A 17,683-nucleotide genomic window follows, 5' to 3' on the forward strand; every position below is an offset into this window, starting at 1 on the left:
TATTTCATCACGAATACAGCAGCCGCGTTGTACAAAGACTCCACCGCCACTCAGGGACATCACCATTCACGGACATCTCCGCCACTCACAGCAGGGGCAACGGACACCACTGGTGACATTTCACATATGTGATTGAGATGCTCAGCAGTGGTTTCAGGTGCATTTTGATGACTCCATGAGAACCGTTCTTGATCTGCTGAAGTAGGAGCAATAATCCTCGTGCCACTTTTTTAGTTCGTCCCAGAGCACCCTACACCGACTGGGTCGTGGCAGTGACAGCAGCAGCAGCAGTGACATCGTGGCGCATCACTGATACGGCTAAACACACATGAGCGGAGACGCAGTGGCGGCGGCAGGCAAAGCACATCCCTCACATGAACACTAAATCAAGCTACACTCTAGCCCACAGATGTGTCAGTCAAAGACAAAGATCCTCCGTAAAGACTTAAGACTGTTGTGGCAAGCGCTGTTAGCGAGCGCCTTATGAAGGCTGACATGGCATGTGAGGTAGCCTAAGCTAAATGAGCACCAGGCACTAATTTGAGACTGAGTCGACCTAGGGGAGGCCTAGTAACGATTTAGATAATCATCACTGGTGTTGGCCATGAGTGGAAATTGAACTCGGGTCGCCGGGTTCGTAGCGCAGCACGCTAACCTTTACACTTCTGCTCACCACAGATCTGTCAGTCACAAGCATACACATTGGAAGCAATCAACATCGGGCATATAAATGGTTCTGTTTAGACAACTTCACCAGTCCATCCAACTGCTGGTGGTAAAGGTAGGTTCACACCTTCTGTTAGCCGAAAATATCACTCGTGTCCTTGAGCATGTGATTGAGTCACCAAGGTGAATGTAGGCAAGGCGAGGCAATCATCTAGAAATGACTGACAAAGGATCTACATTAACCAGCTTTACGAACTTTATTATGACTTCACTTAATACAAAACAATATTCTTAGTAACTATTATTCTTAATAGATAACAATAACTTATTTTAATGGATGACGCGTAAACAAAGGAGGGAACATGGAAAGGGTGCAGCGATGTTGGAATGTTATTTATTTTGTATTATTTCTTATTTGGGGTGGTGGTGGTGGTGGTGTTGGTAGAGGTAAAGGTGTTTATAGAGTTGGCAATTGTAGGATAGGTAGCGTTGATAGGGCTGTTGTTGGGAAGAGTGATGGTGTCGGTTGGGGTGGTCGTGTTGGTAGGAGTCATTGTGTTGGTAGGATTGGTGTTGGTAGGGTTGGTGTTGGTAGGGGGAGTGGTGTTGGTAGGAATAATGGTGTTGGTATGGTTGGTGTTGGTAGGGTTGGCGTTGGTAGGGTTGGTTTTGGTAGAAGTGGTGGTGTTCGTCGGAGTAGTTGCGTTTGGTAAGTGTCATCCACGTACCTCTTCCATAAGGTTGGGCGCAGAGTGGCAGTCTGGATGGTGTCAGTCTCAAATTTCTCCATGAAAATGTTAGCTATAACCGGAGATAGGGGGGAGCCCATTGGGGTGCCCTCAGTTTGTTTGTAGAAAGTTCCGTTCCAAGTGAAGGGCTATCCACATATACAAGCACAGAGACAATTTCAACCGAGAAGATGGATTCTGGCTTAGCATTGGAAAGATTTGATAAACCATTTCAGGTCTTAATTGATTGTTCACGCTTACAGTGGCTTTCAGACAGCATACAATAATTTTTTCGTCTCCCCCCTCCTCTTTTCAGAACATAGATGGACTCGTCCTTCTAAATAAACTGCTAAATCGCTGCGCGTGGTGCTAACGTTTGTTATAAATAAATAAATACACCGTTTAAAAATAAATAAATTTATGCAAACAGACACACCTGATGACGACCGTTTGTGTTATGGTCGAAACGTCGTGAGAATTTTATTGTTTTATATATATTTTATTATTTTATTGTTTGCCTTCAACGTGACTTTACCGAAATAACTAAGAATATGAATTACTGCAGTCACGAAAGCTTTAAATCACAAACCCACATCATTAACACGGACCCACATCATTGAAAAGAAACTCACATCAACGCGAGGTTACATCTTTACCACTCACCCACAACACTGGACATCTGTGAGAAAGAGCTGTATAGCTCATCTGACTCCAGTATAAATATTCTGATTCTGACATGAACTCACATCGTCACGACTCACTCACAACACACCACCACCACTATCAGTAACACCACTAACGCCACCACTCCTCCTGCCAGTACACTACACAGACACACACGTCCTCACCACTCACATCACCACTCACCTACAGTTCCTCACTTCCTCCAGAGAGTCGCTGCTTCTGTCGTCTCGGTGCTTCTCTACCACCACATGTGAGAAAAAAGATCGGCAGAAGCAAGTGGGGGCGGGGCTTGGTGATCACGCCCTCAGTGACGCAATATCCTGTGAGCCCCTCCCCCCCCGCACCTTCCCCCCCCCCTACGCCCCCTCCCCCACTAACACCACCAAAGAGAAAGCTCCCGCGTATTTATCCTTAACAGAGCACTACTAACAACAACCCCACCACTAACAACGCCACCACCAATAACAACCCCACCACCAATAACAACCCCACCACTAATAACAACCCCACCACTAACAACCCTACCACCACCAACACCACCACCACTACCACACCACCACTAATACACAGTTCTGATCCACTCCTCAGCTGCTCCCCACACGCGATGCTTCTGCTGCTCTCTCTACTTCCGCTTCCGCCGGTGAACGTGGCGCCAACTTCTGAAGCGGTTCGCTGCCTGGGCCTCCTCTGGGTCGACTCAGCCTGAAGGTGAGAACCTCGCATGGTGTGGACACCTCAGCAGTGGTGGAGGAGAGACAAAGGCGGCCCACAGCCGTAGGCTTCTAAACAGCTGCTGGGCTCACGGCATCGGTTCAAGCAGAGCCCGGCTCTGCTGCTGAGGCACTGAAGGTGGAAAGCGGCCCAGCGTGGCGCTCGAGTTGAGCCATTGCTGCTGATGAGAGGCTGATGGGATCAGTCAAATATACTTTTTCATCTTTGCAAGGAAGGGTTTATTGTGAAGGAGGCGAATCGCGTGCTGGCGGAGGAGGCCTCCACTAGACGCCGCTAATTAGGGTATTTGGTCTACTCTTCCACGCTGATCTCCACGTTTTGGAGCAAGGTGGGCGTACCCCCACTTTACCCCACCACATGCGGGTCGTTAGCTCACTGGACTTGTACTGCAGATGTGCAGGTTCGATTCTATCGCCCACACACCCACCCACTCACTTGCCCACTCACCAACTCACCCACTAACCCATCTATCCACCCACCCACAGGGACATGTGGAGACACACGGAGACACATGGACACACGGATACATAGAGCCTTGATAAAGTGGTTGTGTAGGTGGTGTTAGAGTATCAGCATCAATGTGGTTGTTGTGGTTATGTTGCTTGTTATGGTTGTGGTGGTTGAGGTGATGTTGGTTGTGGTGTTTTTGGATGTGGTGGCTGCAGTTATCGTTGTGGTTGTATCGCTGGTTGTAGTCGTGGTTCAGGTTTTAGTTGTGGTGTAGGTGGTTATGTTAGTTGTTATGGTCCTTTTGGTTGTCGTAATAATTGCGGTTGTGGGGGGTATATTTTTTGTGGCTATAGTTGTGTACGTGGAGGTTGGGGTTTTCATGGTTATAGTTACAGTTGTGGTTATGTAATTGGTGTTGTTATACTTGGGGTTGTGGTTATAATTGTGATTGTGGTCAAAGTTGTGATGGTTATGTTATGTTTTGTGGTTATAGTTGTGGTGAAGGTGGTTATGTTGGCTTTCATGGTTGTTGTATGTGTAGGGAGCGGTAGAGTAGCGGTTGAACGCCACGCCACGGACCCGAGGAAGTTCGATTCCCGCTCACGGCCAACACCAGTGACGATCATCTGAACCAGTCCAGGGCTTCCCCTACGTCGACTCTGCCTGAAATGAGTACCTGTTGTGGTGTGTAATAAACATCGCCACTCGGGAGACAAAGACGGTCGGGTGTAGTGCTGGCCACCCACCTGCTTGTGTTCCACACTGCGGGCCTCCATAGGTGCTCGCTAACAGAACTTGCCCCAACAGTCTGTTATAGGCTATAGAATAATTTTTTGTCTGTTGTTGTATGTGTGTTGCACTTCTTTCAAACCATATGTTGCCACCTGTGATAACCGGAGATGCGGTTATAGTTGTAGTGGTTATATTATGGTTGTGGTTATAGTTGTGTCTGGTTTTAGTGCTTAGAGTTGTGGTTATAGATATGGTTATAATTGTGGTTATAGTTGTGGGTGTGGTTATAATTGTAGTTGGTTTTGGTTATAGTTGTGGTTATAGTGGTTATGGTTGTTGGTTATGGTTGTGGCTGTGGTTACATTTGTGGTTACATTTGTGGTTGAATTTGTAGTTCTAGTTGTGGTTATTGGTTTGTGGTGGTGAGGCTGGTGCAGGTGGTGGGTTGGAGGCCACGTTCCATGCCCATGCGGTTCCAACAGCGATGGCTCCCTGTGATATGTGGGTCACGTGAACTTGTCTCCCAGCATGCCTTGAAGTCATCATTATAGGAGCCCTCGCCTCCTCTACGCACTCTCCTCCTATCTCTCCCCTCTCACCTCCACGCACTCTCCTCCTACCTCTCACCTCCTCCCCGTGTCTCCCCCTTTATCTTTTTCCCAGGGTCTCCCTCTTCTCTCTCCCCGTGTCTCCTTCCTCTATGTCGCCGTGTCTATCTCCTCTCCCTCCCCGCGTTTCCCTCCTATCTTTGCCCATGTCTCTTCTCTCTCCCCGCTTTTCCCTCTCCAACCTCCCCCTGTCTCCCTCCTCTCTCTCCCCGTGTCTCCTTTCTCTCCCCGTGTCTCACTCTTCTATCTCCCCCTGTCTCCCTCTTGCTTCCCGTGTCTCACTCACTCAGCCACCCACTCAGCCACTCACTCAACCACTCAGTCACTCAGCCACTCAATCACCCAGCCACTGACTCACTTAGCCACTCACTCAACCTCTCACTCAACCTCTCACTCACTCAACCACTCACTCAACCACTCACTCACGCAGCCACTCACTCACGCAGCCACTCACTCACCCAGCCACTCATTCACTCAGCCACTCACTCAACCACTCACTCACTCATTCAACCTGTCAATCACTCAACCACTCAGCCACCAACTCAGCCACTCACTCAACCACTCACTCAGCCACTCAAACACTAACTTACTCAGCCACTCACTCAGCCACCCACTCAGCCACTCACTCAACCACTCAGTCACTCAGCCACTCACTCACTCAGCCACTCACTCACTCAGCCTCTCACCAGCCACTCACTCAGCCACTCACTCAACCACTCACGTACTCAAGCTCTCAATGAACCACTCACCCAGCCACTCACTCAGCTGCTTAGTCACTCTGTTACCCACTCACTCAACCACTCACTCATTCAGCCTCTCACTCAGCCACTCACTAACTCAGCCACTCACTCCCTCAACCACTCAATCACTCAGCCACTCTCTCATTCAATCACTCACCTAGCCACCTGCTTATTTGTTTATTTTACCAGGTAAGGCCCATAAGATATATCTCTTTTTCAGACGTAACCTGGCCACATATGATTGCCCAATTAAGTGGCATTTTACGTGCCAATTTATATCAGCAACTATAAATGTGGAGTGACAAACAGGAGCTGGACAAAAATTCACACAACGAAGGGGAGAGTGAGAGAAACATGCGAACTCCAAATATACAACAGGCATCAGGGTCAGGATTGTTGTATATATTGTCTTGAAAAATAATAAAAATGAAATGAAAAATGCAAAAGGTGTAATTTTACAAAATTAGGTAATTATGTCAATTTATGCAATTACGCTAATTAGGCTCGGCTTTGTTGTCTAGGGGTATTACCAATCGTGATAATTGTCAGTGATGTGTGGGTTCTGGGTCCATATTTGTCGTGTCACTAGGGTTTATAATAGGCTAGTAGGGTGGGTTTATAATGGCCATGTAGGGTGGGGTTATAATGGCTAGGGAGGGTCAGTTCATAATGGCCAGGTAGGGTGGGGTTATAATGGCCAGTGAGAGTGGGGTTATAATGGCCAGGTAGGGTGGGGTAAAATGGCCTTGTCAGGGGTCCACCTCCTCCACCACCAGTTCCACCTCAACCTCCTCCACCTCCCACCTCCTCGCAGGAACCCAGACCCAACAGGTGCCATGGGTTGCCACGCTACGTGCAGGAGGAGGAGCTCATCACTTGAATGTGACGAGCAGTGAGCTCACCACTTGAATGTGACGAACAGTGAGCTTATCACTTGAATGTGAGATGCAGTGCGCTCATCACTTGAGTGTGACATGCAGTGAGCTCATCACTTGAATGTGACATGCAGGGAGCTCTTCACATGAATGAATGGGACATGCAGTGAGCTCATCACTTGAATGTGACACGCAGTGAGCTCAACACTTGAATGTAACATGTAGAGCACTGACCACTTGAATGTGACATGCAGTGCGCTCATCATTTGAATGTGACATGCAGTGAGTTCGCCACTTGAATGTGACATGCAGTGAGCTCACCACTTGAATGTGACATGCAGTGAGCTCAACACTTGAATGTGACATGTAGTGCACTGACCACTTGAACGTCATGCAGTGCGCTCATCACTTGAATGTGACATGCAGTGAGCTCAACACCTGAAATGTGACATGCAGTGAGCTCATCACTTGAAAGTGACATGCAATGAGCTCACCACTTGAAAGTGACATGCAGTGCGCTCATCACTTGAATGTGACATGCAGTGAGCTCGCCACTTGAATTTGACATGCAGTGAGCTCGCCACTTTAATGACATGCAGTGTGCTCATCACTTAAATGTGATATGCAGTGCGCTCATCACTTGAATGGGACATGCAGTGTGCTCATCACTTGAATGTGACATGCAGTGAACTCACCACTTCAACGTGACATGCAGTGCGCTCGTTACGTGAATATGACATGCAGTGAGCTCGCCACTTGAATGTGACATGCAGTGAGCTCATCACTTGGACGTGACATGCAGTGTACTCATCACTTGAAAGTGACATGAATTGAGCTCATCACTTGAACATTACATGACATTTTCTACATCACACGACTATACTGACTATATATGATGGGGTATAGTTGTGTGATGTAGAAAAAAGTTTAGTTGGAGGCATATATTTTTTGTGACGTAAAATTGTAATGTACAATGACTTTTTGTTAGTAGTAGGGTAGTTGCAGTTGCTTAGCGTCAATATACTAAATTCCTCTGCTGATATGTAACCTCAGCTTATTGGAGAGTATATTGAGTATATTGATTATATTGATGTAGTTTATATTTTAGTTTTTTTTATCAGTTTACTACATGGTAGTCATTATATAGTGTAGTGTATACCCAGTTACTTAATGTTAACAGCTCAGATTATTGGAGAGTATATTTGTACATTGATTATATTGATGTAGTTTATATTTTTTTTTTCACATCGGTTTATTGCATGGTAGTAGGGTATGTGTAGTTCTTTAGAAACTCCCTTTTTTATTTTCCACATAATGCACTAGCTTGATACGCGGTGGTTTGGGCTGTTGCAGTTCTTTATTATTAAAATGTTATCTCCCTTTATTAGTGCCAATCCTACATGATACACTAACATAATATGACTTTGAGACCCCCCACCTGCCTACACATTCCACAAGGAGTAACTAATCCCATATCTGCATTTGTCATAAACATGCTAAATTCCTCTGTTATGTAAACTTCTTTATCAAGATGCTCTCCTCCTCCCACCCAATTTAAAATACGCTGCCAAGCTTAGCAGTGTTCGTTAGGACGCTGTCTTTCCGACAGCTCTGTTTCTTCACCTGAGGACGGCTGCTTGCGTTGTGGCCTAAACGTGAGAATTGTATTATATTATGTTTGATGTTTATTATTTTACTGAAAGAACCAATAATATGGTGCATACCTACTTTTGGTGGGACCTGCTTTCCCTAGAGCAGTGCATACTGACTGTGGTAATACCTGCTATCACTACAGCATTGCATGCTGACTGGTGGTACCCTGCTATGACTACAGCATTGCATACTAACTGTGGTGGTATCCTGCTATGACTACAGCATTGCATGCTGACTGTGGTGGTATCCTGCTATGACTACAGCATTGTATGCTGACTGTGGTGGTATCCTGCTATGACTACAGCATTGCATACTGACTGCGGTGGTATCCTGCTATGACTTCAGCATTGCATACTGACTGCGGTGGTATCCTGCTATGACTACAGCATTGCATGCTGCGGCTGTATCCTGCTATGACTACAGCATTGCATGCTGACTGTGGTTGTATCCTGCTATGACTATAGCATTGCATGCTGACTGTGGTGGTATCCTGCTATGACTACAGCATTGCATGCTGACTGTGGTGGTATCCTGCTATGACTACAGCATTGCATGCTGACTGTGGTGGTATCCTGCTATGACTACAGCATTGCATACTGACTGCAGTGGTATCCTGCTATGACTTCTGCATTGCATACTGACTGCGGTGGTATCCTGCTATGACTACAGCATTGCATGATGACTGTGGTTGTATCCTGCTATGACTACAGCATTGCATGCTGACTGTGGTTGTATCCTGCTATGACTATAGCAGTGCATGCTCACTGTGGTGGTATCCTGCTATGACTACAGCATTGCATGCTGACTGTGGTGGTATCCTGCTATGACTACAGCATTGCATGCTGACTGTGGTGGTATCCTGCTATGACTACAGCATTGCATACTGACTGCAGTGGTATCCTGCTATAACTTCAGCATTGCATACTGACTGCGGTGGTATCCTGCTATGACTACAGCATTGCATGCTGACTGTGGTTGTATCCTGCTATGACTACAGCATTGCATGCTGACTGTGGTGGTATCCTGCTATGACTATAGCAGTGCATGCTGACTTTGGTGGTATCCTGCTATGACTACAGCATTGCATACTGACTGTGGTGGTATTCTGCTATGACTACAGCATTGCATACTGACTGTGGTAGTATCCGGCTATGACTACAGCATTGCATGCTGACTGGCGGCATCCTGCTATGACTACAGCATTGTGATGCTGACTGTGGTGGTATCCTGCTATGACTACAGCATTGCATGCTGACTGTGGTGGTATCCTGCTATGACTACAGCATTGTATGCTGACTGTGGTGGTATCCTGCTATGACTACAGCATTGCATGCTGACTGTGGTCGTTTCCTGCTATGACTCAATCATTGCATGCTGACTGTGGTGGTTTCCTGCTATGACTACAGCATTGTATGCTGACTGTGGTGGTATCCTGCTATGACTACAGCATTGCATGCTGACTGTGGTGGTATCCTGCTATGACTACAGCATTGCATACTGACTGCAGTGGTATCCTGCTATGACTTCTGCATTGCATACTGACTGCGGTGGTATCCTGCTATGACTACAGCATTGCATGATGACTGTGGTTGTATCCTGCTATGACTACAGCATTGCATGCTGACTGTGGTTGTATCCTGCTATGACTATAGCAGTGCATGCTCACTGTGGTGGTATCCTGCTATGACTACAGCATTGCATGCTGACTGTGGTGGTATCCTACTATGACTACAGCATTGCATGCTGACTGTGGTGGTATCCTGCTATGACTACAGCATTGCATACTGACTGCAGTGGTATCCTGCTATAACTTCAGCATTGCATACTGACTGCGGTGGTATCCTGCTATGACTACAGCATTGCATGCTGACTGTGGTTGTATCCTGCTATGACTACAGCATTGCATGCTGACTGTGGTGGTATCCTGCTATGACTATAGCAGTGCATGCTGACTATGGTGGTATCCTGCTATGACTACAGCATTGCATACTGACTGTGGTGGTATTCTGCTATGACTACAGCATTGCATACTGACTGTGGTAGTATCCGGCTATGACTACAGCATTGCATGCTGACTGGCGGCATCCTGCTATGACTACAGCATTGTGATGCTGACTGTGGTGGTATCCTGCTATGACTACAGCATTGCATGCTGACTGTGGTGGTATCCTGCTATGACTACAGCATTGTATGCTGACTGTGGTGGTATCCTGCTATGACTACAGCATTGCATGCTGACTGTGGTCGTTTCCTGCTATGACTCAATCATTGCATGCTGACTGTGGTGGTTTCCTGCTATGACTACAGCATTGTATGCTGACTGTGGTGGTATCCTGCTATGACTACAGCATTGCATGCTGACTGTGGTGGTATCCTGCTATGACTACAGCATTGCATACTGACTGCAGTGGTATCCTGCTATGACTTCAGCATTGCATACTGACTGTGGTGGTATCCTGCTATGACTACAGCATTGCATGATGACTGTGGTTGTATCCTGCTATGACTACAGCATTGCATGCTGACTGTGGTTGTATCCTGCTATGACTATAGCAGTGCATGCTGACTGTGGTGGTATCCTGCTATGACTACAGCATTGCATGCTGACTATGGTGGTATCCTGCTATGACTACAGCATTGCATACTGACTGCAGTGGTATCCTGCTATAACTTCAGCATTGCATACTGACTGCGGTGGTATCCTGCTATGACTACAGCATTGCATGCTGACTGTGGTTGTATCCTGCTATCACTACAGCATTGCATGCTGACTGTGGTGGTGTCCTGCTATGACTATAGCAGTGCATGCTGAATATGGTGGTATCCTGCTATGACTACAGCATTGCATGCTGACTGGCGGTATCCTGCTATGACTACAGCATTGCATGCTGACTGTGGTGGTATCCTGCTATGACTACAGCATTGCTTGCTGACTGTGGTGGTATCCTGCTATGACTACAGCATTGCATGCTGACTGTGGTCGTTTCCTGCTATGACTCAATCATTGCATGCTGACTGTGGTGGTTTCCTGCTATGACTACAGCATTGCATGCTGACTGTGGTGGTATCCTGCTATGACTACAGCATTGCATGCTGACTGTGGTGGTATCCTGCTATGACTACAGCATTGCATACTGACTGCAGTGGTATCCTGCTATGACTTCTGCATTGCATACTGACTGCGGTGGTATCCTGCTATGACTACAGCATTGCATGATGACTGTGGTTGTATCCTGCTATGACTACAGCATTGCATGCTGACTGTGGTTGTATCCTGCTATGACTATAGCAGTGCATGCTCACTGTGGTGGTATCCTGCTATGACTACAGCATTGCATGCTGACTGTGGTGGTATCCTGCTATGACTTCAGCATTGCATACTGACTGCGGTGGTATCCTGCTATGACTACAGCATTGCATGCTGCGGCTGTATCCTGCTATGACTACAGCATTGCATGCTGACTGTGGTTGTATCCTGCTATGACTATAGCATTGCATGCTGACTGTGGTGGTATCCTGCTATGACTACAGCATTGCATGCTGACTGTGGTGGTATCCTGCTATGACTACAGCATTGCATGCTGACTGTGGTGGTATCCTGCTATGACTACAGCATTGCATACTGACTGCAGTGGTATCCTGCTATGACTTCTGCATTGCATACTGACTGCGGTGGTATCCTGCTATGACTACAGCATTGCATGATGACTGTGGTTGTATCCTGCTATGACTACAGCATTGCATGCTGACTGTGGTTGTATCCTGCTATGACTATAGCAGTGCATGCTCACTGTGGTGGTATCCTGCTATGACTACAGCATTGCATGCTGACTGTGGTGGTATCCTGCTATGACTACAGCATTGCATGCTGACTGTGGTGGTATCCTGCTATGACTACAGCATTGCATACTGACTGCAGTGGTATCCTGCTATAACTTCAGCATTGCATACTGACTGCGGTGGTATCCTGCTATGACTACAGCATTGCATGCTGACTGTGGTTGTATCCTGCTATGACTACAGCATTGCATGCTGACTGTGGTGGTATCCTGCTATGACTATAGCAGTGCATGCTGACTTTGGTGGTATCCTGCTATGACTACAGCATTGCATACTGACTGTGGTGGTATTCTGCTATGACTACAGCATTGCATACTGACTGTGGTAGTATCCGGCTATGACTACAGCATTGCATGCTGACTGGCGGCATCCTGCTATGACTACAGCATTGTGATGCTGACTGTGGTGGTATCCTGCTATGACTACAGCATTGCATGCTGACTGTGGTGGTATCCTGCTATGACTACAGCATTGTATGCTGACTGTGGTGGTATCCTGCTATGACTACAGCATTGCATGCTGACTGTGGTCGTTTCCTGCTATGACTCAATCATTGCATGCTGACTGTGGTGGTTTCCTGCTATGACTACAGCATTGTATGCTGACTGTGGTGGTATCCTGCTATGACTACAGCATTGCATGCTGACTGTGGTGGTATCCTGCTATGACTACAGCATTGCATACTGACTGCAGTGGTATCCTGCTATGACTTCTGCATTGCATACTGACTGCGGTGGTATCCTGCTATGACTACAGCATTGCATGATGACTGTGGTTGTATCCTGCTATGACTACAGCATTGCATGCTGACTGTGGTTGTATCCTGCTATGACTATAGCAGTGCATGCTCACTGTGGTGGTATCCTGCTATGACTACAGCATTGCATGCTGACTGTGGTGGTATCCTACTATGACTACAGCATTGCATGCTGACTGTGGTGGTATCCTGCTATGACTACAGCATTGCATACTGACTGCAGTGGTATCCTGCTATAACTTCAGCATTGCATACTGACTGCGGTGGTATCCTGCTATGACTACAGCATTGCATGCTGACTGTGGTTGTATCCTGCTATGACTACAGCATTGCATGCTGACTGTGGTGGTATCCTGCTATGACTATAGCAGTGCATGCTGACTATGGTGGTATCCTGCTATGACTACAGCATTGCATACTGACTGTGGTGGTATTCTGCTATGACTACAGCATTGCATACTGACTGTGGTAGTATCCGGCTATGACTACAGCATTGCATGCTGACTGGCGGCATCCTGCTATGACTACAGCATTGTGATGCTGACTGTGGTGGTATCCTGCTATGACTACAGCATTGCATGCTGACTGTGGTGGTATCCTGCTATGACTACAGCATTGTATGCTGACTGTGGTGGTATCCTGCTATGACTACAGCATTGCATGCTGACTGTGGTCGTTTCCTGCTATGACTCAATCATTGCATGCTGACTGTGGTGGTTTCCTGCTATGACTACAGCATTGTATGCTGACTGTGGTGGTATCCTGCTATGACTACAGCATTGCATGCTGACTGTGGTGGTATCCTGCTATGACTACAGCATTGCATACTGACTGCAGTGGTATCCTGCTATGACTTCAGCATTGCATACTGACTGTGGTGGTATCCTGCTATGACTACAGCATTGCATGATGACTGTGGTTGTATCCTGCTATGACTACAGCATTGCATGCTGACTGTGGTTGTATCCTGCTATGACTATAGCAGTGCATGCTGACTGTGGTGGTATCCTGCTATGACTACAGCATTGCATGCTGACTATGGTGGTATCCTGCTATGACTACAGCATTGCATACTGACTGCAGTGGTATCCTGCTATAACTTCAGCATTGCATACTGACTGCGGTGGTATCCTGCTATGACTACAGCATTGCATGCTGACTGTGGTTGTATCCTGCTATCACTACAGCATTGCATGCTGACTGTGGTGGTGTCCTGCTATGACTATAGCAGTGCATGCTGAATATGGTGGTATCCTGCTATGACTACAGCATTGCATGCTGACTGGCGGTATCCTGCTATGACTACAGCATTGCATGCTGACTGTGGTGGTATCCTGCTATGACTACAGCATTGCTTGCTGACTGTGGTGGTATCCTGCTATGACTACAGCATTGCATGCTGACTGTGGTCGTTTCCTGCTATGACTCAATCATTGCATGCTGACTGTGGTGGTTTCCTGCTATGACTACAGCATTGCATGCTGACTGTGGTGGTATCCTGCTATGACTACAGCATTGCATGCTGACTGTGGTGGTATCCTGCTATGACTACAGCATTGCATACTGACTGCAGTGGTATCCTGCTATGACTTCTGCATTGCATACTGACTGCGGTGGTATCCTGCTATGACTACAGCATTGCATGATGACTGTGGTTGTATCCTGCTATGACTACAGCATTGCATGCTGACTGTGGTTGTATCCTGCTATGACTATAGCAGTGCATGCTGACTGTGGTGGTATCCTGCTATGACTACAGCATTGCATGCTGACTATGGTGGTATCCTGCTATGACTACAGCATTGCATACTGACTGCAGTGGTATCCTGCTATAACTTCAGCATTGCATACTGACTGCGGTGGTATCCTGCTATGACTACAGCATTGCATGCTGACTGTGGTTGTATCCTGCTATGACTACAGCATTGCATGCTGACTGTGGTGGTGTCCTGCTATGACTATAGCAGTGCATGCTGAATATGGTGGTATCCTGCTATGACTACAGCATTGCATGCTGACTGGCGGTATCCTGCTATGACTACAGCATTGCATGCTGACTGTGGTGGTATCCTGCTATGACTACAGCATTGCTTGCTGACTGTGGTGGTATCCTGCTATGACTACAGCATTGCATGCTGACTGTGGTCGTTTCCTGCTATGACTCAATCATTGCATGCTGACTGTGGTGGTTTCCTGCTATGACTACAGCATTGCATGCTGACTGTGGTGGTATCCTGCTATGACTACAGCATTGCATGCTGACTGTGGTGGTATCCTGCTATGACTACAGCATTGCATACTGACTGCAGTGGTATCCTGCTATGACTTCTGCATTGCATACTGACTGCGGTGGTATCCTGCTATGACTACAGCATTGCATGATGACTGTGGTTGTATCCTGCTATGACTACAGCATTGCATGCTGACTGTGGTTGTATCCTGCTATGACTATAGCAGTGCATGCTCACTGTGGTGGTATCCTGCTATGACTACAGCATTGCATGCTGACTGTGGTGGTATCCTGCTATGACTACAGCATTGCATGCTGACTGTGGTGGTATCCTGCTATGACTACAGCATTGAATACTGACTGCAGTGGTATCCTGCTATAACTTCAGCATTGCATTCTGACTGCGGTGGTATCCTGCTATGACTGCAGCATTGCATGCTGACTGTGGTTGTATCCTGCTATGACTACAGCATTGCATGCTGACTGTGGTGGTATCCTGCTATGACTATAGCAGTGCATGCTGACTATGGTGGTATCCTGCTATGACTACAGCATTGCATACTGACTGTGGTGGTATTCTGCTATGACTACAGCATTGCATACTGACTGTGGTGGTGTCCTGCTATGACTATAGCAGTGCATGCTGAATATGGTGGTATCCTGCTATGACTACAGCATTGCATGCTGACTGGCGGTATCCTGCTATGACTACAGCATTGCATGCTGACTGTGGTGGTATCCTGCTATGACTACAGCATTGCTTGCTGACTGTGGTGGTATCCTGCTATGACTACAGCATTGCATGCTGACTGTGGTCGTTTCCTGCTATGACTCAATCATTGCATGCTGACTGTGGTGGTTTCCTGCTATGACTACAGCATTGCATGCTGACTGTGGTGGTATCCTGCTATGACTACAGCATTGCATGCTGACTGTGGTGGTATCCTGCTATGACTACAGCATTGCATACTGACTGCAGTGGTATCCTGCTATGACTTCTGCATTGCATACTGACTGCGGTGGTATCCTGCTATGACTACAGCATTGCATGATGACTGTGGTTGTATCCTGCTATGACTACAGCATTGCATGCTGACTGTGGTTGTATCCTGCTATGACTATAGCAGTGCATGCTCACTGTGGTGGTATCCTGCTATGACTACAGCATTGCATGCTGACTGTGGTGGTATCCTGCTATGACTACAGCATTGCATGCTGACTGTGGTGGTATCCTGCTATGACTACAGCATTGCATGCTGACTGTGGTTGTATCCTGCTATGACTACAGCATTGCATGCTGACTGTGGTGGTATCCTGCTATGACTATAGCAGTGCATGCTGACTTTGGTGGTATCCTGCTATGACTACAGCATTGCATACTGACTGTGGTGGTATTCTGCTATGACTACAGCATTGCATACTGACTGTGGTAGTATCCGGCTATGACTACAGCATTGCATGCTGACTGGCGGCATCCTGCTATGACTACAGCATTGTGATGCTGACTGTGGTGGTATCCTGCTATGACTACAGCATTGCATGCTGACTGTGGTGGTATCCTGCTATGACTACAGCATTGTATGCTGACTGTGGTGGTATCCTGCTATGACTACAGCATTGCATGCTGACTGTGGTCGTTTCCTGCTATGACTCAATCATTGCATGCTGACTGTGGTGGTGTCCTGCTATGACTACAGCATTGTATGCTGACTGTGGTGGTATCCTGCTATGACTACAGCATTGCATGCTGACTGTGGTGGTATCCTGCTATGACTACAGCATTGCATACTGACTGCAGTGGTATCCTGCTATGACTTCTGCATTGCATACTGACTGCGGTGGTATCCTGCTATGACTACAGCATTGCATGATGACTGTGGTTGTATCCTGCTATGACTACAGCATTGCATGCTGACTGTGGTTGTATCCTGCTATGACTATAGCAGTGCATGCTCACTGTGGTGGTATCCTGCTATGACTACAGCATTGCATACTGACTGTGGTGGTATCCTACTATGACTACAGCATTGCATGCTGACTGTGGTGGTATCCTGCTATGACTACAGCATTGCATACTGACTGCAGTGGTATCCTGCTATAACTTCAGCATTGCATACTGACTGCGGTGGTATCCTGCTATGACTACAGCATTGCATGCTGACTGTGGTTGTATCCTGCTATGACTACAGCATTGCATGCTGACTGTGGTGGTATCCTGCTATGACTATAGCAGTGCATGCTGACTATGGTGGTATCCTGCTATGACTACAGCATTGCATACTGACTGTGGTGGTATTCTGCTATGACTACAGCATTGCATACTGACTGTGGTAGTATCCGGCTATGACTACAGCATTGCATGCTGACTGGCGGCATCCTGCTATGACTACAGCATTGTGATGCTGACTGTGGTGGTATCCTGCTATGACTACAGCATTGCATGCTGACTGTGGTGGTATCCTGCTATGACTACAGCATTGTATGCTGACTGTGGTGGTATCCTGCTATGACTACAGCATTGCATGCTGACTGTGGTCGTTTCCTGCTATGACTACAGCATTGTATGCTGACTGTGGTGGTATCCTGCTATGACTACAGCATTGCATGCTGACTGTGGTGGTATCCTGCTATGACTACAGCATTGCATACTGACTGCAGTGGTATCCTGCTATGACTTCAGCATTGCATACTGACTGTGGTGGTATCCTGCTATGACTACAGCATTGCATGATGACTGTGGTTGTATCCTGCTATGACTACAGCATTGCATGCTGACTGTGGTTGTATCCTGCTATGACTATAGCAGTGCATGCTGACTGTGGTGGTATCCTGCTATGACTACAGCATTGCATGCTGACTATGGTGGTATCCTGCTATGACTACAGCATTGCATACTGACTGCAGTGGTATCCTGCTATATCTTCAGCATTGCATACTGACTGCGGTGGTATCCTGCTATGACTACAGCATTGCATGCTGACTGTGGTT

Source organism: Petromyzon marinus, unplaced genomic scaffold (genome assembly GCF_048934315.1).
Source record: "Petromyzon marinus isolate PM22_M1 ecotype Great Lakes invasive population unplaced genomic scaffold, UKy_Petmar_22M1.pri1.0 PM_Scaffold_192, whole genome shotgun sequence".
Taxonomy (NCBI): Eukaryota; Metazoa; Chordata; class Hyperoartia; order Petromyzontiformes; family Petromyzontidae; genus Petromyzon; species Petromyzon marinus.